Here is a 22,342-nt window from a genome sequence, read left to right as displayed (position 1 = left end):
GGGTGGGTGGTTATTGATAGTCTATAAAGAGGAGAAAAAGCCATGAAATGAACATCTTTTAATAAAATTGACCACTGGCCACCAGAATGATGGTACAGTTTTTCCCTTGGCTGCCGCTTCATTCATTCATTCAACAAATATTTGGCAGCCAGATGGGCGAGCATAATTAACGTTTATTAAACTTGGTTAATCTCCCGGACATCCACCAGATTGTTACCCTATTTTCTAAATGGGGAAACTGAAGAGAGGGAAAAGGCAAGCAACTTGCCCAAGATGACACTAACGGTGTGCAGTGGAGGAACATGGATTTGAACATACGCCTTTGAACGCTGAGCTCAGGCTCCATGACACTTCCCTGCCGCCCACGCGAAAGTGGCTATTCATTTCCTCCTATTTACAGGAGGGTTGTACAAGGTCTGCCTTGCTCTAAGCAGGTAGCAGAGTTCCTTCTCTGTCTGGCCCTCTGTGTCATGGGCAACAGCCAGGGTCGGAGGGGAAACAGAAACCAACATGCAGAGCTCACATCTTCCAGGCTCCTGGATGCAGCCGTGAGGCTAGAAGGGTAAATAGGCAACATCCCTGTTCCAGGGAAGACCTAGTCTTGCCATTTCATCCTTCCTCCATCTTGGTCCTCCCAGCTTGAGAGCTGGAAGTGAAAAAAGAGCCTAGAACAGACTTCCCACAATCAAGATGGCGACCGTTCACTTCTTGCCCACAGTTGTCCCTCTCATCGCCGTTCGGTCTCCACGGTAACTCAGCCGGCTGCTTCGGTGCCGGCTTAGGTCTTGAGGGCTTGGAAATTGTGAGCATTTTCCTCCCCCTCCTTTTTTTTGCGACAGTTGCCGCGAAAGACACGGCGGTTGAGGCTAGTGTCAGCTGATTTACTGCAGCGGCGGCGGCGGCGGCGGCGGCGGCAGCGGCAGCAACGGACACTGCACTTGCAGCCTCGGCAGGGAGACGGCGGCTGGACACGGGTGGCCGTCCCCAAGGTTTCCCACCGGCGTTGCCCATCCCATATTCTCCTTGCATACGCCCTCGCCTTGTCCTATTTGCTGGGGCGCCCACGGGTGGACAGACAGAAGATATCGCCGCATGAGATGAGGCTGTGACAGGTAAGGACGCTTTCCATCTTCCCCAGGGGAACCCCTGCGCGGGTTGTGCCTGTACTGCGGAGGTCAGGGATCGGGGGTCAGGGATCGGGGGTCAAGGGTCATCAGCCCCACTCGAGCGGAGACTCCGCCAGCTGTAAGAGCGCTGCTGCTCGAAAGCTCTGTCCCGAGCCTCGCCTGCGGGTCCAGGCCCACAGCTAGGCGCCTGTGCCAGGAGCGTGGGGGTCCTGCAGGGGTCTTTGCCTAGTGAGTGGCATTTGCTTGTGTTGACAGTGGCTTTGATCTCGAGATGGGACCTTCTTATATTAAAGGGCAACCTAAACGGGGGTAAGGTGGGTAGTGGTGATGGGTGGGTGGTTATTGACAGTGCTTTTGGGTAGTGCTTTGCTTGCTGTTGGAGTACTCAAGCCAAGGTCTCTCCTAGGCTGCTGGTATTACTCTTTAGTTTGTCCTTGCCTAAAAGTGGAGTGTTGTTTTTTGCCTGCCGGCACTGAGGGGTCTGTTAGAGTTTCATCTTTGAGATACTGCCTGTCAGTTCTCATCCTTTTGCCCTAGGACTTGGTCTAAGAGGATACCTGCTATTCCACTTACTAATGGGTTTCAGTGTTCTGAAGCTATATGTTAGGAGTCAGCACTACCCTGCCTTTGATTCAGAAATCGTACTTTATGTTTTTGATTCACTTGCTATGCCAGTTTCTCCAGTTCTAGGTAGAATTTGCTGGTTCTTAACAGGTAACTGACAGCCACAAAAAGTAGTCTGACCTTGTGCCAGCCGCAGTTGCATCAAAGCTTCACTGGTATTGTTGTTACTGCTGATTTTGGGATCTAATCAGTGACAGCTACAGCTTTCTTTCATTGTAACATTTGCCATGAGGCAAAAAAGACAAGCTGTAACTCTTTGGTATGTTTATCATTTAGGACTTTATGGGCAAGAATGCAAAAGTCCAAGATTGCAAGATTTGCCTGTTGTCTGAGAAACTGAATGAGTTTTTGAAATTTCGTCTCACAAAGTATCTAGTTTAGACATACTTCTTGCTTTATAAGCAAACCTGTGACAGTATGGTGGTGGAAGGAGGCTTACAAGTGAAAATCATGTGTTGAAAATGCTTGTATTATAAAGAATCAACAGCTGTCATGATTTTTTTTTCCAAAATAACAGATCTTATTTATTTCAGATTGCAAAAATAGTTCAGTATAAATAGATAGTAAATGCCTCATTCTTAACTTTGGTTAGAGATTGTGGTAGAGGTATTTATTTGTTTTTACGTGTATATTTTCTAACTGCTTCAGAGCCCTAATTAACAGCAAAACTAGGCTATATACTTTATATTTTCTTACTGCCACCTGTAGCCAAATTTTAAAAGATCTTGATGATTGATGAATCAGAGGGCTTGGGCTTTGCCTTGTTTCTTGAGTATCACTGTGGGAATTTAACTTAAACTCTGGGGTAGTGAAAGAGCCATGGTGGCACAGTAGTTAAGCCCTTGGCTGCTAACCAAAAGGTTGGTGGTTCAAACCCACCAGCTGCGCCGTGGGAGAAAGACGTGGCAGTTGTCTTCTGTAAAAATATACAGCCTTGGAAACCCTATGGGGCAGCTCTGTTCTGTCCTATAGGATTGCTATGAGTCGGAATTTGACTTGATGACGATGCATTCGGTTTTTCTTGTTTCTCAGGTCTTGAGTCGCATATGTCAAAAATTCCCTTTTATTTTGTCTTGGATATAAATTCTATTTTGAAATTAAAGAAAGTAGGGTAGTTTATTTATGTAACAGTCTCTGCACTGAAAACCTTGAAAGTAGTGAGCTGGTTTTGTGCCTTTGTAATGAGAAGGACGGAGCCATGGTGGCACAGTGGTTAAGAGCTCAGCTGCTAACCGAAAGGTCGGCATTTTGAATCCACCAGTCGCTCCTTGAGAACCCTATGGAGCAATTCTACTCTATCCTGTAGGGTCACTATGAGTGGAATCATCTCTATAGCAACAGGAAATGAGAAGAGTAGGATGACATTCAGCTTTATTGCTGTGCTCTCTTTGAGCTCTGAGTTCTCAGAGTTCATTTCAGGAATTCAGTTAATCTTACTCAATTCAGTGATTGTCATCAAGCTGTCCAAGGCCTCTCTCTCATTTTTTTTTTTTTTGACTTATTCCCTTTTATTTCCAATCCCCACTCCATTTTCCCGCCCATCAAATTATATGCAACCTTTCTGTCATGGATTGAATTGTGTCACCCAAAAATATCAATTTGGCTGGGCCATGATTGTGTGAATGTATACCATTTTCTCATGTGATCTGATTTTCCTATGTGTTGCAAATCCTGTCTCTATGATGCTGATGAGATGGGATTAGAGCGGTTGTATTAATGAGGCAGGGCTTAATCTACAAGATTAGGTTGTGTTTTAAGCCAGTCTCTTTTGAGAAATAAAAGAAAAGAGCAAGCAGAGAGACATGGGGACATACTACCAAGAAACTACAGCCAGGAGAATAGCACATCCTTTGGACCCAGAGTCGCTACACTGAGAAGTTCCTTGACCAGGGAAAGATTGAGGACAAAGACCTTCCTCCAGAGCCGATAGAAGGAGAAAGGCTTCCCCTGGAATTGACGCCCTGAATTTGGATTTGTAGTCTACTAGACAGTGAGAGAATAAATTTCTCTTTGTTAAAGCCGTCCACTTGTGGTATTTCTGTTACAGCAGCAGATTGTGTTCCAGAATAAATTGCAATCGGTGGTGTCACTAGAATTGGTGTCATCCAGTGATTTAACTCATGGTGTCACCCGCCCACAGACCTCCTCCTGTTCCAGACCATACAGAATCCTTAGTAATGTTTTTTGTACTGTTACTTATAAATTGTAATTTCTATATATCACTCCTTCTTTTCCTTTAATTACTACTTCATTCTCAAAAAAAGTTATTGATATAGGTTCAGAAATACTAAATACCACAACATTGTAGCTAAAACACCAGAAAATTTGACAAAATCTGTGACTATAAAAATACAGGCAGCGATGAAAAAAATCGCGTGTCCTTTTAGCCCTGCAGATGAGACCACATGAGTCTAAGCATCATCGTAATTGAGTAATAATGACAGCCCTGACTGGAGTTGTTGTATGTTGTCCAGTCGATTCCGACTCATAGCGACCTTATAGAACAGAGTAGAACCGCCCTATAGGATTTCCAAGGAGCCGCTGGTGGATTCAAACTGCTAGCCTTTTGGTTAGCAGCCTGAACTCTTAACCACTTCTCAACAAGGACTCCCAAACCAAACCCGTTATGTTGAGTTGATTCCGACTCATAGCAACCACATTTAGAAGGTTCAAAAAGTAAGTTAGCATAGAGGGTGTATTGATAAATATAAGCTAGGTTTATGAAAAAATGTTTTTGTTGTTATAACTAGCTACAGAGATTTTTTTATAAAAAATAATACATTTCTGCTGAAATGCTGGTCAAAAATTTTATAGAGTCATTTTGGTGTTACCTCCTCTGACAGTGTGAAGTGTGGCCCCCCCCCGCCCCATGACACCTCTGGTTGCAATGGTCTATACTCCTGTGGACAGTTCATGAGCATTTCTATGTTCTTGTATCCTCACCAATCTTGGTGTAATCCAGCACCCTAATCTTTCCAGACTACTAGATGTGGGGTAAAATCTCATTTTAAATTACATTTCACTGATTACTAATGAGTTTGAGTATTTCTTCTTGTGCATTTTATCTTTCTGAGTTTCTTCTTTTGTAAAATTCTTCCCTAAAATTGTTCATCCCTTTAACCATTTTTATTTTGGGGTGTCAGTCCTTTTCTTGATGATTTGCAGGAATTCCTTGCATTTCCTAGATATTAGTCCTTTAAATATTACAAATCTATTTGTTCCTAACCTGTTATTTGTCTATTCCTTTGTGTATGCATGCTTTCAGTAAAAGTTTACAGAGCAAATTAGTTTCTCATTCAAAAATTTATACACAGCTTGTATTGTGATATTGGTTGCAAACTCCACAGAATGTCAGCACTCTTCCCCTTTCCATCCCAGATTCCCCGTTACCATTCATCCAGTTTTCCTGTCCCTTCTTGCCTTCTCATCTTTGCTTTCGGACAGGTGTTGCCCATTTGGTCTCACGTACTTGATTGGTGTAAGAATCCTGTTCCTCACTTGTGTTATTGTTTGTTTTGTAGGCCTGTCTAACCTTTGACTGAAAGAATAACTTTGGAAGTAGCTTCAGTTCTGAGTTAGAAGGGTGTCCTGCGGCCACAGTCGGGGGTTCCTCCAGTCTCCATCTGTTAAGTTTGGTCTTTTTTGTGAATTTGAATTTTTTTTCTGCATTTTTCTCCCATTCTGCCCAGGACCTTCTATTGTGATCTCTTGTCTATAACTTTTATGATGTCATTCATTGAACAGAAATTTCAATTTTGATATAATCAAATTAATTATATTTTTTCTCAGAGTTTGTTTTGTGGGTTTTGTTTATGAAGTCTTTCTCCAACCATGTGACACAGAGTTACTTTCCTATATTATGCACTACTAACTTCATAGTTTTCCTTAGAACATATAGGTCTTTAGTATATCTAGAGTCTATCTTTTCGTATGTCATAAAGTAGAGATCTGTTTTTTAATTTTGAATATAGTGTACCGATTTTCCCAACACCATTCTCGTCTTTCCCATAGGTAAATGCTGCCACATTTATTTTACATTAAGTTCTCATTTGTACTCCGAACACTGTATTTTGTTCCTTTGGTTTATTTGTCTGTTCTTGCTGTAATACCATGCTGCTTTATTATTATGACTTTGTAGTATTTTTCCCCTATGTGAATAATTCTTCCCATTTGTTTTGTTTTAGCTTTATTTTGAAAAAGTTATAGAGTCATAGGAATTTGCAAAAATAGTACAGAGATGTCTAGTTTCTCCCAGTGGTTAGATTTGATACAACTTCACTCAGTTTCCCTAGGTGGTTACATTTTATGCAATTATAGTAAAATATCAAAACCAGGAAATTGACATTGATACAACGACTGTGTGTAGTTCCATGCCATTTTTCACGTAGATTTGTGTAACCACCATTGCAATCAAGATTCAGAGCTGCTTCATCCCCACAAAGATCTCCTTTGTGTTACACCCACCTTCCCACCCCTGCCATTCCTAACTCCTGGTAACCGCTCATTGGTTTTCCATCTGTTTAGTTTTATCATTTTGAGAATGTTATATAAATGGAATCATACACTTTGGGAGCTTTTGATATTGAGATTCATCCAGATTGTTTGATGAGATAATTCTTGAGATTCATCAAAATTCTTGCTTGTATGAATAGTTCTTTTTTATTGTTCAGTAGTGTTTCATGGTACGTATTTACCACAGTTTGTTTAATCATTCACCTGTTGAAGGACATTTGGTTGGGCTGTGTCCAGTTTTTTACTATTACAAATAAAGCTGCTATGAACATTCTTGTACATTTTTTTTGTGTGTGTGGGTATAAATTTTCATTATTTTTTTTTTTCTGGGATATATGCCCAGGAATGTGATTGTTGGTTGGCACAATAAATGTATGTTTAGTTTTTGAAAAAACTGTCAAACTGTTTTCCAGAATGGCTATGTACCATTTTATATTCTCACCAGCAACATATAGAGATCTATTTTCTATGTATTCTTGCCAACGTTTGTATTGTCACTATTTTTTAAAGTTTTCTAATAGATGTTTGGAGCCATTTGGAATCCGTTAGCAGAGTGGTTAAGAGCTCAGCTGCTAACCAAAAGGTTGGCAGTTCAAATCCACCAGCTGCTCCTTGGAAACCCTGTGGAGCAGTTCTGCTGTGTCCTGTAGGGTCGCTATGAGTTGGAATCGACTCGACGGCAACGCATTTGGTTTAATATGTTTAAGGGGCTGTGGTGATGCAGTGACTAAGTGCTCAACTGCTAACCAAAAAGTTGGCAGTTCAAACCCACCCAGCATCTTCACGAGAGAAAGACTTGTTGATCCGCTTCCATAAAGATTACAGCCATGAAAACTCTATGGGGCAGTTCACATGGGATAACTGTGAGCTCAAATCAACTAGACCTCCCACAATAATGATGATAGCTGTATTCCAGTAATTTCCAATTCCCCGATGGCCGTTGGAGTTTTTATGTGTGTCGAGTCGATTCTGACTCATAGTGATCCTATAGGACAGAGTAGAACTGCCCCATAAGGCTTCCTAGTCTGTAATCTTTACAGAGGAAACCCTGGTGGTGTAGTGGTTAAAAGCTAGGGCTACTAACCAAAAAGGTTGGCAGTTCGAATCTACCAGGTGCTCCTTGGAAACCCCGTGGGGCAGTTCTACTCTGTCCTCTAGGGTTGCTATGAGCTGGAATTGACTCGATGGCAAAGGATTTGGTTTTTTTTTTTTTTAATCTTTACGGAAGCAGACTGCCACATATTCTGCTGAGCATCTAGTGGGTTCAAACTGCCAACCTGTAAGTTAACAACTGAGTGCTTAACCGCTGCAAACACCAGGGCTCCTTCACTAATGGCTAGTACTGTTAAATAGCTGGTAGGACAAGCTTTCTCTCCTTTGCCCATTTTCCAAGTTGGCTTAGCTATGTGTGGATTTTCATTCTTTCCTATATATTTTAGAGTTAGTTTGAGTTTCTAAAAGCAACTCAACTAGAGATTTGATTGACAGTGTATTGAATTTATACATTTATTTTAGGGAGGATTGACATCTTTATAATATTAGGTGATACTGTCCAAGAACATGAAATGAAATTTTTGTAATTTTTAGAAAATAATGTGAGTGGTATATTATTTTAAAATAGATTATTGTTGATAGAAAAAAATGGTATTTTCATGTGTTGATATTCTATCTTTGCGTTTTTGAGCTTTATTAGAAGGAGATCAAAATCAACAGTATAAATCTTGAAATAACTTCGCTGCTTGTAGCCTTAGGCCTGGATGTAGGCAGTGCCTTTATTGCTGGGTTTATCTGATACATTTCTCTGTGGCATTGTTTTTTATTTGTTGGGACAGATAAACTTGGTGATTAGCATATAGGGTTAATGAGGTTTGGAGTTTCTCTCTCCATTCTGTCCATTTAATCATTGCACTTTATAAAGAGTAATATCACGTATATGCGTGCCATTAATCACAGGTAGAATCAACTGAGAGTTATGGACAGTTCAGTGAAATCCTGTTATTGATAATAAGACACCTCATGTCCCTTCTTAAGATGCTGTAATAGTAATGTTAACTTAGAATTTGAACTCCATACATTTGGTTCCTTTTTTCTTTTTTAAATATCTGATACTTAAAGCTACTTTGCTAATTAGAACACAAAAGATTTGTTGGAAGGAGAAATCCTATATTATGACTACATTCAAAGAGTCATTTAAGTAGAATTTTTATTTCTGTTGTATTAAAGAACATATATATTATATTTTTAAAATGTTAAGTATTTAAAATAAAAGTAGCTACTTTTTCCAAAATGTGTTGATAATATTTAATGCAATACAGCTTTTTTGGGGAGGTGGTGGTGCTGGTGGAGGCCGTAAAATGATGGAACAGTAAAATGTTAGGGCACTGGTCAGTTCAGGGTGGATAAAATTTATGAAGTGCTAAGGGTTATTCTGTGGGCTCTTTTAGAATAGTAAATTGATGGAAATGCATGCCTTTTTAACCAGTCTCTCCCATTCACATTAACAATTGTGATTTATGTCCCTTAGTTCACTGTAGATATTTTACTGGTGTTCTGTACATGTATATTTCTCTCTGATTGTTGATAGTTAATATACATCAGTGATCAACAAATGGATAGAGTAAGCCAATTACCTTCTGTTCTAGCATTAAAGGTTTATTTATTTTGCAGTCTTCCTTAAAGACTCTTCTTTTTTCCTAAGTGTTTCAAATAGAAGCAATAAAAACCACCATTAGTGAGAGCAAAAAGGTCACACTAATAAAATGTCACTTTACTTAGTTTAAAAGTCAGCTTTGTGATTCATTAACAGGCCTTAGTGAGTGTAGGAGCTATTAGTTAAAGTAAGCCATGTTAACTAATTTGCTTCATAGTTCCTAAGACATATTTTGCTGTGTATGCATCACAGAATAAAAGAGGCTAGAATATAGGTAAAACCTGGAGTTGGGGTAAAAACAATGAGTATGTTAATAGGAATTTGATTAAGGAGATATGTATTAATTGTTGAGATTATAGAAATTTGATAAGCAGCTCTCCTATAACACCCAGAGTGTGTAAAATCAAAATGTGCTTTAACTTGCTGATGGGTACAATTTTTTTTTTTTTAACCAAGGCAAAACACCTTTTATTAATCTGTTCATTTTTTCAGTAAGTATCTCCTATGTGGCAGGAATTCTAGGCACTGGGAGTGTAAAAGAGAACCAACCAAACACAAGTCTTCACCTTCATGGAGCTTACGTTCTGGTGGGAGAGACAGGCAATAAATAAGTACAGAAAACATATGTTATTTAAATGGTTGTAAGTGCTCTGGAAAAGTAGAATAAAATACTATTTGGGTGGTGGGTGGCTGTTGAAGTTAATAATGGTCAGGAAAGGCCTCACTGAAAAAATGACATTTTAGCAGAGACCTGAAGTGTGGGTTAGGGGAGTGTGCAATGAGGAAGTCTGATGGGGCATTGCTCAGAGGTAAAAACCTGTTTCCTGTCATTGAGCAGATGGAAAAGAATAGTCAAGAAGAGAATAATAGCCCCGCTTATGTATGGTGATGGGTTTTTTTTTTTAGTATGTATGGTAAACAATGGAAACCCTGGTGGCATAGTGGTTAAGTGCTACGGCTGCTGGGCTGCTAACCAAAGGGTCGGCAGTTCGAATCCGCCAAGTGCTCCTTGGAAACTCTATGGGTCAGTTCTACCCTGTCCTGTAGGGTCGCTATGAGTTGGAATCCACTATGAGTTGGAATCGACTCGACAGCACTGGGTTTGGTTTGGGTTTTATGGTAAACAATTGTATAGAGTTTGGCTTTTGCTCTAAGTGAGATAGGAAGCCACGGGAAGATTCTGAGTAGATGTGTGTTGTGTTATGAATTCTTTTTTAATAGCAGCAGTGTGTGTGCTGTGTTGAGACTGTAAGGGAGCAAGGGTGGGAGGTGCTGGAGATTTAAAATTAACTGGTAGTAGTGAGGCTGTCGAGGAGTCCTTGGATTCTGGATATATTTTGAAGGTATAGCAGGTAGGATTTGCTGATGGATTGGGATGGGAACGTGTGTGAGAGAGGAATCAAATTTAGGATTTTGGCCTGTGAAACTGTAAGGATGAAGGTGCTGTTAACTGAGATTGGAAAGACTGTAGGAGGGGCAGCTTTGGGGGAGAAGACCAGGAGCTGACTTTTGGACACACCACATTTGAGAAGCTTAATAGATATTCAAATGGAAATGTTGGGTAGGTACTGGATATGTGAGTTTGGAGTTTATATTTAAATGGTATTTAAAGCTGTGAGACTTGGTGTGATCATTGAGGGAGAGAGTGTTGCCAGAGAAGAGAAGTCCAAGTACTAAGCTCTGGGTCTGCCAACATTTGAAGGTCACAAAATGGGGAAGAATGAACAAAGGAGACTAAGAAAAAGTAGCCAAAGAGGTAGAAGGAAAACTGTTGTTGTTGTTAGGTGCCATCAAGTTAGTTCTTAATCATAGCGACCTTATGTACAACAAAACGAAACACTGCCTGGTCCTGCACCATCCTCAGAATTATGCTTGAGCCCATTGTTGCAGCCACTGGATCAATCCATCCCATCAGTAGTCTTCCTCTTTTTTGCTGACCCTCTACTTTTTTTTTTTTTACTACTTTATCAAGCATGATATTCTTTTTCAGGAACTGGTCCCTCCTAATAACACGTGCAAAGTAGGCGGGACGAAGTCTTGCCATCCTTGCTCCTAATGAGCATTATGGCTGTACTTCTTCCAAGATGGATTTGTTCGTTCTTCTGACAGTCTGTGGTATATTCAATATTCTTTGCCAACACCATAATTCAAAGGCATCAGTTGTTCAATTTTCCTTACTCCTTCCCAGTTTTCACATGCATATGAGGCGATTAAAAACACCACGGCTTAGGTCAGGTGCTCCTTAGTCCTTAAAGGGACATCTTTGCTTTTTAACACTTGAAAGAGATCTTTTGCAGCGGATTTGCCCAGTGCAATGAGTTGTTTGATTTCTTGACTGCTGCTTCTGTGGGCATTGATTATGGATCCAAGTAAAATGAAATCCTTGACAACTTCAACCTTTTCTGCCTTTATCATGATATTGCTTATTGGCCCAGTTGTGAGGATTTTTGTTTTCTTTACGTTGAGGTGCAATCCATACTGAAGACTGTGGTCTTTGATCTTCATCAGTAAGTGCTTCAAGTCCTCTTCACTTTCAGCAAGCAAGATTGTGTCATCTGCATATCACAGGTTGTTAATGAGTCTTCCACTAATCCCGATGCTGCATTCTTCTTCATATGGTCCAGCTTCTCGAATTATATTTGCTCAATATACAGATTGAATAAGTATGGTGAAAGGATACAACCCTGACACAGATCTTTTTTGACTTTAAACCGTGCAGCATCCTCCTGTTCTGTTCGAACGGTGGCTCTTGGTCTAAGTACAGGTTCCTCATGAGCACAATTAAGAAGGGAAAACTAGAAAAGTTTAAAGACTTGGAGGTCAAGTGAAGAAGTGTTTCAAGGAAGAGGAAGTATCAACTAATATGTCAAATACTACTGGTTGGTCAAGTAAGATGAGGACTAAGACTTGACATTGAATTTAGCAATTGGGAGGTCATCGGTGACCCTGCCAAGAACAGTTTTTGTGACCAGCAGAGTGTAAGCACTTTTCCATAGACTATAAGGCAGAAGATAATGTTACAAATAAGGACATTTTGATTTGGAGATGTTAAATGTCTCCCACAAGGCTTATAGCTGGTAAATTGGGAATACTGAGATTGACCATAGTCAGTTTGACTCTCAAACCTACACACTTATCTAACATACCTTACTAATTTCCAGGATATTGTTACAATTCAATTTGCAGTTTGGGAGAGCATTTTTTGTTTGTTTGTTTGTTTGTTAGCTGCCATCTAGTTGGTGTCTTTTGGGTAGCGTAATTAATGTAAAATTAGAAATTTTGGTGCTCAGCTTATAGTGTTTTTGACAGTAATATGAGGGAAGGAAGTAGGAATGATTGGAGACACAGGTGAGATAAGTGAAGGGAAGAAAATTGGAGTTGGTTCTACCATATGGCTTCTATTTTCTCTAAAACATAGGTGCTTGGTAGGCATAGTTTGCTCTTAGCTTAGTAACTCTTGATATTGAGGCAGACTGATGATGGATAGAGCCTAAGTGGAATAGTTTGGACATTCTAATGGCAGCTGCAGAAATTTAAAACATGATTCATGTGCCTCAAAATCTATGAGTCACTTTTAAAATTATGATTTATTTTTGACCAGATAGCTCTGCAGTTCTTGAAAACCTGACTCTAGTGTGCTCAGGGCTGTTATAGCAATAAGAAATAAGTGTAGCTTCCTGTTGCCATCTGTTCATTCCACATGTCCTTTTGAAATTGAATACCAGTGCTTCCCTGAACAAAGAAGTTCCAAAGTGTCATGTTTATTGGTAGTATATTTCTTGCCACCCAAGTAAGAAAGTATAATCTTGTGAGCTACTTAATGTTCAGAACGTTATGCCGTTCACAACTCTTTAATTTCAGAAAGTCTTTGTTTTAAGGAAACAATTCAATGATTTCTTCAATTAGTTTTTTGACCTAGTTATTTCATTACATTATAATAAAGTCTTAATTGTTTCCTTCAGTTTTTCCAGGTCTACAATAAATTAATGGCAAAGGTACAAGCTCAGAGAAAATTCAAAATCTTGATGATCACTTTTTGTATCATATACTATGAACTTGACTTGGACATACCCTTCTGACATGATGCAGGAATGATCATTGAGAATTTGAATGAACCTTTGAAACCTTTTCTTTTTTAATTGCAGTTAGGGCGAGTGAGTTTTGCTATTTAGTGCTTAGTCTCCAATTCTCACATTCCCCATTGGTAGGTGGCCAACTAAAGCCTACCTTAGTTCAAGTGTGTGCATTCTGGTGAGAGAATTTGAGTTTGTTTTTGTCTGCAAGTCTCAGAAGACATTACAAGGAGGAAGGAGAATCAAGATCAACAGCCCAAGGCTGATTCCTATGAGGCAGAGGTAAGACATGCCTCCCTCTCTGCCATCTTTGCCAATTCTGACACCATCCATCCCTCACACGGCAGTTTCTGTTTCTCTGCTGTGTTTGCTAATTCGTTGCAGTGGCCACAGAGAACTCACAGACCATACTCACAGTTATGAAGCTTTTTAGGGAAGTGACAGATTACAACTCAGGTTCAGAAACAGTCACGATACAGTTCTTCCGTCAGGACAACCTCTTCTCAGCTGTGACCACAGGCACACCTGTCTCTAGCCCCTCAGCCTCTGCCCTGCTAGGGCAAGTGTTACAAAACTCTTTTAGCTCTGCGAATAAGTGCCCCGAGACACCCTATTCTGCCAGTAAGCCTTGACCTGAAGGCGCTCAGCTCTAGCTCTGTGGATCAGCAAACTTAGCTCCATCAAGTGCCTGGAGGCACCCTGCTCTGTCAGGAAGCTTCTGCCCAAAGGCCACTCAGCTTTCTCACTCCGGGAGGCCAGGTCATCTCCTGCCTCTTTTGCCACTGTTTCTCTGCTGCTACTTCTCACCGTCTTAGTTATTATATTTCTCTCTCTCTCTCTCTCTCTCTTCTCCCTCTCTCTCTCATTTTCTCTTCGTCTCCTGGTCCGAGGAGCTTCTCAGCACAGGGTTTCTGGGTCCCAAAGCTGTACTCCTGGCTCTTCTTTCTTGGTGGTGGTGAGATCTTCCTTTCCTACTTCCTAGGATGGCTCATTTTAAGCCTAGTGGGTGGCAAACTGACCAATCCCCTTGTTAGGGTTCCGTACAGGTTATTTGCATGGTCCCACCTCCAAAAAGGTGCCACATACCTTATTTACATTATTAGCAAGCTATCCAATCCACGTGGTGGGCCACAAGCACCTCATTTGCATATTTCTACCCAGTCATTTGGCTGCAGTTAAAAAGACTATGGTTAGAAAGGCCATATTAAGTTAATTCACTGCACTGCATACAGAAACAAGGTACATCACATCATAAAGAAATAATCAGACAAATCCAAAATGTGGAGCATTCTACAAGCCATTCGTTTCATTTTCTTTTTTTAAAGTTTAAAAAAAAAATTGAAGGAGAACTGTTTTAGAACTAAAGAAACATAACCAAATGCAGTGCATTAAACTTGAATATTTATTTACTGGTTTGTAAAAAAAAAGAAACTGTTACAAAAGATAATTTTTAGAAATTTTTAGGAATTTGAATATGGACTGGATTGTAAATGCTATTGGAGAATTATTTTGGTATTGACAATGGTGGTTGTGATAATGTTATTGTGATATGAAGGAGAATGCCCTCTTTTTTTAAAATTAATTAATTTATTTTTATTGTACTTTAGATAAAGATTTACAGAACAAACTAGTTTCTCATCAAACAGTTAGTATACACATTGTTCTATGACACTGGTTAACAACCCCACGACATGTCAACACTCTCCCTTCTCTACCCTGGGTTCTCTTTTACCTGTTCTCTCCTGCCTTCCAGTCCCTGCCCCGGGGCTGGTGTGCCTCTTTAGTCTCATTTTGTTTTATGGGACTTTTCAATCTTTGGCTGAAGGGTGAACCACAGGAGTGACCTCATTACTGAGCTGAAAGGGTATCTGGGGGCCATACTCTCAGGGTTTCTCCAGTCTCTGTCAGGCCAAGAATGCCCTCATTTTTTAAGCTCTGCGTCATAAAGTATTGATGGATGAATTGTCATGATATATGTAGAATATTTTCAAATGATTTGGAAAAAAAGTACACAGCATATGTGTAGACATATACATACACACACACAAAAACAAACCTGTTGCTGTCGAGTCTATTCTGACTCATAACGATCCCTAGGATATTGTAGAACTGCCGCATAGGGTTTCCAAGGAGTGGCTGGTAGATTTGAACTGCCATCCTTTTGGTTAGCAGCCAAATGCTTAAACACTGTGCCACCAAGGCCCCGACATACTTTTGGACAAGGAGAATATATAGCATATCTGTTACGTGATCTTTATACTAGCCTTTTAATTTGTCGTATGTTTAAAAATTTTCATAATAAAATAGTAGGGGAATTATAAAGGGAAAAATAAGTTTCATCTTAATAATTTTTGAAAGGCACAAACAAATAAAAACATTATTCCAAACCTAATGAAAAACAGGGGTGAAAGATTCTCTCTTGCCCCTTGAAATTTTCTGAGGCTTCATAGGCCTTCATATATCAAGGCAGAAGAAAGCTGAGAAAGTAAAAAAGATAACTGAGAGATTCAGAAACCACAGAGAGAGTGGTGAGGACTAGCAAATGATCAAACTAGCAGCTATACAAGATTGTAAAACTGAATAAGCGCTCGTCTGCTAACCAAAAATCAGTGCTTCAAACCCGCCAGCAGCTCTGCGAGAGGAAAGACCTAGGGATCTACTTCTGCAAAGATTTTAGCCCAGAAAATGCCATGAGGCACTTGTAATCTGTCCTGTAGAGTTTCTATGCGTCAGAATCGATTCATGGCACACGACAACAACACAGCAGCAGATAACAGCTGTTCATGAATGTCAAAGCATCCTCTCCTTTCTCACCTCTCTTCTAAGGCATTGCTTCTCTCTGCAATATTGGAGAGGTCTGCCCTGGAGTATCATTTTATTAAGATGTTTGACCTTCTCATGTAGAGGTTGATAAGAGTGTTCTTAGATTACTTCTGTCTGAGAGTAGAAAGTAGATTATATGAGATCCTTTGTAGCAAGGATTGAACCCTGGAGGCACAGTGGTTAAAAAGCTCAGCTGCTAACCAAATGTTTGGTGGTTCGAATCCACCAGCCACTCCACGGGAGAAAGATGTGGCAGTCCGCTTCTATAAGGATTTACAGCCTTGGAAACCTTATGGGGCAGTTCTTCTCTGTCCTGTAGGGTCTCTATCAGTCAGAATTTGACTTGACAGCAGTGAGTTTTGTGTTTGGTTTGGTAGCAAAGAAATGAAAGCACTGAGTCAAAGACCACAGGTTTCAAAAGTTGATTGTAATTAGACTGAGAAAGAGACATTATTACATTTATAAGTAGATGCCACTAACAAGTAAAGGTGTTTTGGACAAAAATGAAATGTGAACATGTTTGAAGGACAGCAGCTAATTAAATAGAAAGATTGAAATGGTAGACAGTGAGAGAATGATTAAGGGAGTTGATGTTGCTAGGTGTCATCAAGTCGGTTCCGAATCATAGCAACCCTGTGTGTAACAGAACGAAACACTACCCAGTCCTGCGCCATTCTCACAATCGTTATGTTTGAACCCATTGTTGCAGCCACTGTGTCAGACCATCTCGATGAGGGTCTTCCTGTTTTTTTCTGACCCTCTACTTTGCCAAGCATGATGTCCTTCTCCAGGAATTGATCCCTCCTGATAACATGTCCAAAGTATGTGAGATGTAGTCTAGCCATCATGGCTTCTAAGGAGCATTCTGGCTGTGCCTCTTCCGAGACAGATTTGTTTGTTCTTTCGGCAGTCCATGGTATATTCAATATTCTTCGCCTGCACCATAATTTGCTCAGCATACAGATTGAACAAATATGGTGAAAGAATACAACCCTGACTCACAACTTTTGTGACTTTAAACAATGCAAAATCCCCCTGTCCGAATGACTGCCTCTTGATCTATGTACAGGTTCCTCATGAGCACAATTAAGTGTTCTGGAATTCCCACTCTTTGCAGTGTTATGATCCTTATGATCCACACAGTGGAATGTCTTTCCATGGTCAATAAAACTGACAGACGCATGGGGGAGTAAGGGAGTAAGATGCTTGAAGGAGGAGAGAATGAGTTAGGTTTAGGAAAAAAGAGATTTTTTTCCTCAGGAATGATTACATTAGAATTTCGTGTAAAACCCTAGTTCGCTGCTTGACACACAGTGAGAGCTTAATAAATGCTAGTCACTGTTAAAAAAAAAAAAATGTTACTCTCTGTTTATTCACTTAATGAATACATATTGACTACTAGTAAAAGTCAACCATCCTAGGTGCTGGTTTGCCACCCCAAGTCTTTGTGGAGTGCAGTTTGCTTGATAATGATTAAATAACAAAGGTGGCAGGCTCATGTAGATGACCTGGTTTTACCTTTGAGGAACACAGACTTTAGTGGAGTGGAAGAATTTGTAAACAAATAACTACTGACAATGTGATGAGTGCAGTAAATCAGGTGTATAGAAGGTGTAGTGAAAACATGGTTGTGGAGTAATGAATCATGGGGTTTGGTACAGGGTGCTCAGGGAAACTCAGCAGAGAGGAGCTACCATTTGAAAAGACTATACTATAGGTTGCTATGAGTCGGAATTGACTCGATCGCAGTGGGTTTTTTTTTAATATGCTCAAGAGAAATTCTGGTTAAGCATATTTTTAAAATCTTGTTTGTGTACATATATACAACTTTAAAATAAAACATAAGTCATGGCCATTTTATTCATTCCTTTACTTATAAACTGTATTTTAATGGAAAACTCAAAGGTGGGGTAAATAACCATGAAACAAAAGGATTTATTTTGAGAACTAATAATCAATCCAGTCTCTTACTTCTACCTCTGCGGAGATAATCGTTACTGTTTTGTTTTGTTTTGGGTATCATTCCAGAATTATTCTAAGTATGTATGTATGCATATATATGTGTATGTATACATATATATCACCCTTTTAGAATTGCAATGGAAGTGTACTTTTTACTGTACTGCACCTTTTTCTCTCACTGTATCTTCGGGAAGGAGCCCTGGTGGCACAGTGGTTAAGTGCTCAGATGCTAACAGAAAGGCCGACAGTTCCAACCCACCAGCTGCTCCGTGGGAGAAAGATGTGACAGTCTGCTTCCGTAAAAATTATAGCCTTGGAAACCCTATGGGGCAGTTCTGTTCAGTCGTATAGGGTCTCTGTGAGTTCAAATTGACTCAACAGCAGCAAGGATTTGTATATTTTGGAGAATGTTTCATATCTCATGCTGCAGCCTTCTGTTGTTAGGCTAGATCTGATTGATGGACATTAAAGTTCTCTCCATGTCCTCTTTAAGAATGATAGAAGTTTTCAAATTATATATAAAGGTAGAAAGAGTAGGGTGATGAGCACTCTTGTACTAATAAGAGCTTCAATACTTATGTTTACAGTTTGAGTTTGCTGAGGAGCAGACTCTGGGAAGGAGTGTGGTGTGCAGGGGGGTTGTTAGGGACTGTTCCTGGGATCAGAACTCAGAGAAAGGGAGGAAAAGAAGAGGGTCTAGCCAGAGGGAGACGTTGGGCTGTGATGAGTCTCGGTGGAATCTCGGTTGACCCCATGGGGTGTTCTGAAGATGGAATGACCATTCAGAGCTATCCTGAATTGGTATAGGAGACCGGGCCTTTGTATTCCCACATAGATTAGCCATTGGATATGGGCTGTCTCTTGGGAGGGGAACAAGACTCTGGTGGCCCCTTTTTGGCTGAGACAATCCTTAATGGGTGCTGACAGGGGAAGGGGTGATAAATCAGTTCTTCATCCCTGAAGGAGGAGCTGGGTCCATCACAGAGTCCGCTACACTTACCATCCTGTTTCATCCATATCCCTTCCAGCACCTCTCACCCCTGTTCCTCTCCTCCTTCCCCAACGTGTCACAGATCACAGACATCGTATCATTTTACCTGTGAATACTATATAGTTAACTTATCTTTTAATGTCTTAGTAAAATCTTGATTAACCGGAAAGCCTGGAGAGTGAAGTTTTCTGGGAAATGGAATTTTGTGGTAAATGAAGGCAATATAGATTAGAGAAGAGTATTTCATTAGGAATCAGGAGCTCTGCGATCAGTTCGCTGTGTAATCTTGAGTGAGCTACTAATAGGACCTAAATATCCACCAAATGTAAATCCCTAAGATGGTAATGAGCTATACTTCTCTCCATGTCTAGATTAGGAAACCAGATTATTTTTTGCCAATTTTGAAAACCTTTCTTTTTCAACTGCTGAAATATGAAAAACAAAAACAAAACAGCAGTAGGCAGACCCATATTTCATAAATGTTTGCATATAATTTTGTTTACAAATTTAGGCAATGGGTAATTGCATTTTTGCCGTTCACGTGGAATATTTCATGTTGTGTTCTCTGGTGCCATTTTATAATTTTTTTCTGAGTTGTTATATTTTCTTTGAAAACAGATTATAACTCTTTTCTTCATTTACACTCTCACGTTTGTATTTCCTTCCTCCCTCCCCCTACCCTCGTCTCTTCCCTCTTTCCTAATCATTCAGTTTGGAAAGTAATAGTCATTTGTGTCTTTTTCTTGTCTCTGGCCTTATACATTTCATCAAACCCCATGATTTCTTGTGCTTCCTCTGTAATGTTTCATGTTTTTCTTTTTCTTTCAAAATTCTCATCCCTTTAGCTAAGCCTCTTATCACTGTATGCCCAGGCTAGCTGGAGTAGCATCATATTTGGTTTCCCTTTCTGCAATTTTTTCTCTGTCTTAATCCAACTTTCATGCTGTTTCAAACACTTTTAGCATATTGCTTCTTTGTTTAGACATCTCCTTATTGAACCATTAAATCTTTTTACAGTTTGATCCAGCTCAGTGCCAACATGAAACTTCGAGATATCGTTTCCCTTCCCAAAACCTGTGGTTAGTAAATTCTAGTTAAGTATGGAGTAATTTTTCTCACATTTGGGAATCTGAATTTATTGATAATTGGGCATCAGTATCATAATAATAGGGGCGTTCTTTATGTGGAGAGCTTTTAGTATTTCAGAACACTTTTTCTTCTCCTTTATCTTCGGAGTACCTTTGTGTAAAACTTGTGTGTAAATCCATCTTGCATGTTGGTGTGTTGAACATCAAGTTCTGTCTGTTGTACTTCTAAAATAGCTCTCATATCCATTTTATTATTGCCATTCTCACTATTACTACCTTCATTCGTTTTTATTAAAGCCATCTTACGTGGCAAACACTGCTAAGCATCATATGGCTGTGAATACATAGATATGGTTCCTGTTTTTAGGAAGCTTTAAAGAGTGGTGGGAGAGACAGCCACTAGACAAAGAGGCCCAGAAATAGGTAATGAGAGATTTCAATATATTTAAGCATCATCATCTTTCACCTGTAGTAATGAAATGGCCTCAGTGGTCTTCAAGTCCAGAGTTTTATCCCTCTCCAATGTATTGCAGCTAAAAATGATCTTTCTGAAAAGCAAATTCAGATTTAAAACACTTCCCGTTGCTGGTGGATTAAACTGCAAACTCTTTAAAATGGCTTACCAAGCCGTTTATGATTGGTGCCTGTTGACCTGTTGGTTCTTGTCTCATCGTTCTGCCTTTGTACTGTGCATGCCAGCCCTACTGTCCAGAAAGAACTGAGATCCCTTACCTCTGGGGCTTTGAACATATGGTTACCTGGGCCTTGTCTTTGGTTAATTTCTACTCAATCTCACTCGTCATTTTCTTCAAGAATACTTCCTGAATCCTTTGAAGTCTAGGTTAGGTGATCTAAGTTTTCTGATTCCTTAGGTCTTAGAACTTCTATATCACATTCTCTGGTAATTGTTTGCGTATACGTAAGCTGCGCTGGATAGTTGAATTGTGTCTATTTTATTCACCCTTATAATACCCTGTACCTAACATGGTATAGGAGCCCTGGCTGCACAGTGGTTAAAGCACTTGACTGCTAACCAAAAGGTGGGTGGTTCAAACCCATCAGCTGCTCTGTGGGAGAAAGATGTGGCAGTCTGCTTCTGTAAATATTTACAGCCTTGAAAACCCTATAGGGCAGTTCTACTCTGTCCTATAGTGTCACTATAAGTTAGGATTGACTGGACGACAGTGGGTTTGGTTTGTACTATGGCGTAGGAACAAAACAGAAATGCTGCTTTAAAATGTGCACTAATTATTGTTACTTTGACATCTGTATTTGTTTCCTACAGCTACTGTAACAGATTACCACAAACCTGAGGTCTTAAAACAATAAGACTTTATTCTCTGACCGTTCTGGTGGCTGGAAGCCTGAAATCAAAGTGTTGGCAGGGCTGTGCTCCCTCTGAAGGTTCTAGGAAAGAATTCTTCCTTGCCCCTCTTTTTTTTAATTTTTTTATTGTGCTTTAAGTGAGAATTTACAAATCAAGTCATTCTCTCACACAAAAACGTATATACACCTTGCTACATACTCTCAACTGCTCTCCCCCTAATAAGACAGTATGCTCCCTCCCTCTACTCTCTCTTTTCCTGTCCATTCCGCCACCTTCTAACCCCCTCTACCCTCTCATCTCCCCTCCAGACAGGAGATGCCAACATAGTCTCAAGTGTCCACCTGATCCAAGAAGCTCACTCCTCACCAACATCCCTCTCCATCCCACTGTCTAGTCCAATCCCTGTCCGAAGAGTTGGCTTTGGGAATGGTTCCTGTCCTGGGCCAATAGAAGGCCTAGGGACCATGACCGCCAGGATCCTTCTAGTCTCAGTCAGACCATCAAGTCTGGTCTTTTTATGAGAATTTGGGGTCTGCATCCCACTGCTCTCCTGCTCCCTCAGGGGTTCTCTGTTGTGTTCCCTGTCAGGGCAGTCATCGGTTGTAGCTCGGCACCATCTAGTTCTTCTGGTCTCAGGATGATGTAGTCTCTGGTTTATGTGGCCTTTTCTGTCTCTATGGCTCATAATTACCTTGTATCCTTGGTGTTCTTCATTCTCCTTTGGTCCAGATAGGTTGAGATCCATTGATGCATCTTAGATGGCTGCTGGCTAGCGTTTAAGACCCCAGACACCACTCTCCAAAGTGGGCTGCAGAATGTTTTCTTAATAGATTTTATTACGCCAGTTTACATAGATGTCCTCTTGAACCATGGTCCCCAAACCCCTGCCCCTGCTATGCTGGCCTTCGAAGCATTCGGTTTATTCAGGAAACTTCTTTGCTTTCGGTTTAGTCCAGTTATGCTGGCCTCGACTGTATTGTGTGTTGTCTTTCCTATCACTGAAAGTAGTTCTTATCTACTATCTATTTAGTGAATACCACTCTCCCACCCTCCCTCACCCCTTTCATAACCATCAAAGAATATTTTCTTCTCTGTTTAAACTATTTCTCAAGTTCTTATAATAGTGGTCTTATACAATATATGTCCTTATGCAACTGACTAATTT

At 40.2% G+C, this 22,342-nt stretch overlaps 1 protein-coding gene across 6 annotated transcripts in view; it reads left to right on the top strand.

The window, feature by feature from the left end:
- Nucleotides 1-22,342, top strand: part of WDR7 (WD repeat domain 7) — a 429,516-nt gene that overhangs the window by 15,692 nt on the left and 391,482 nt on the right. For 2 of the 6 annotated variants that reach the window (XM_064294474.1, XM_064294473.1), the window contains exon 1: nucleotides 896-1,112. The exons of the other annotated variants lie outside the window; for them this stretch is intronic. The gene's annotated coding sequence lies outside the window, so the exon portion shown is untranslated. Of the gene's footprint in view, nucleotides 1-895; nucleotides 1,113-22,342 lie in introns of those variants that run through there. 6 annotated transcript variants of the gene reach the window in all.

The sequence above is a fragment of the Loxodonta africana genome, chromosome 11 (assembly GCF_030014295.1).
Source record: "Loxodonta africana isolate mLoxAfr1 chromosome 11, mLoxAfr1.hap2, whole genome shotgun sequence".
Taxonomy (NCBI): domain Eukaryota; kingdom Metazoa; phylum Chordata; class Mammalia; order Proboscidea; family Elephantidae; genus Loxodonta; species Loxodonta africana.
This window is presented reverse-complemented; position numbering and strand designations above follow the sequence as displayed.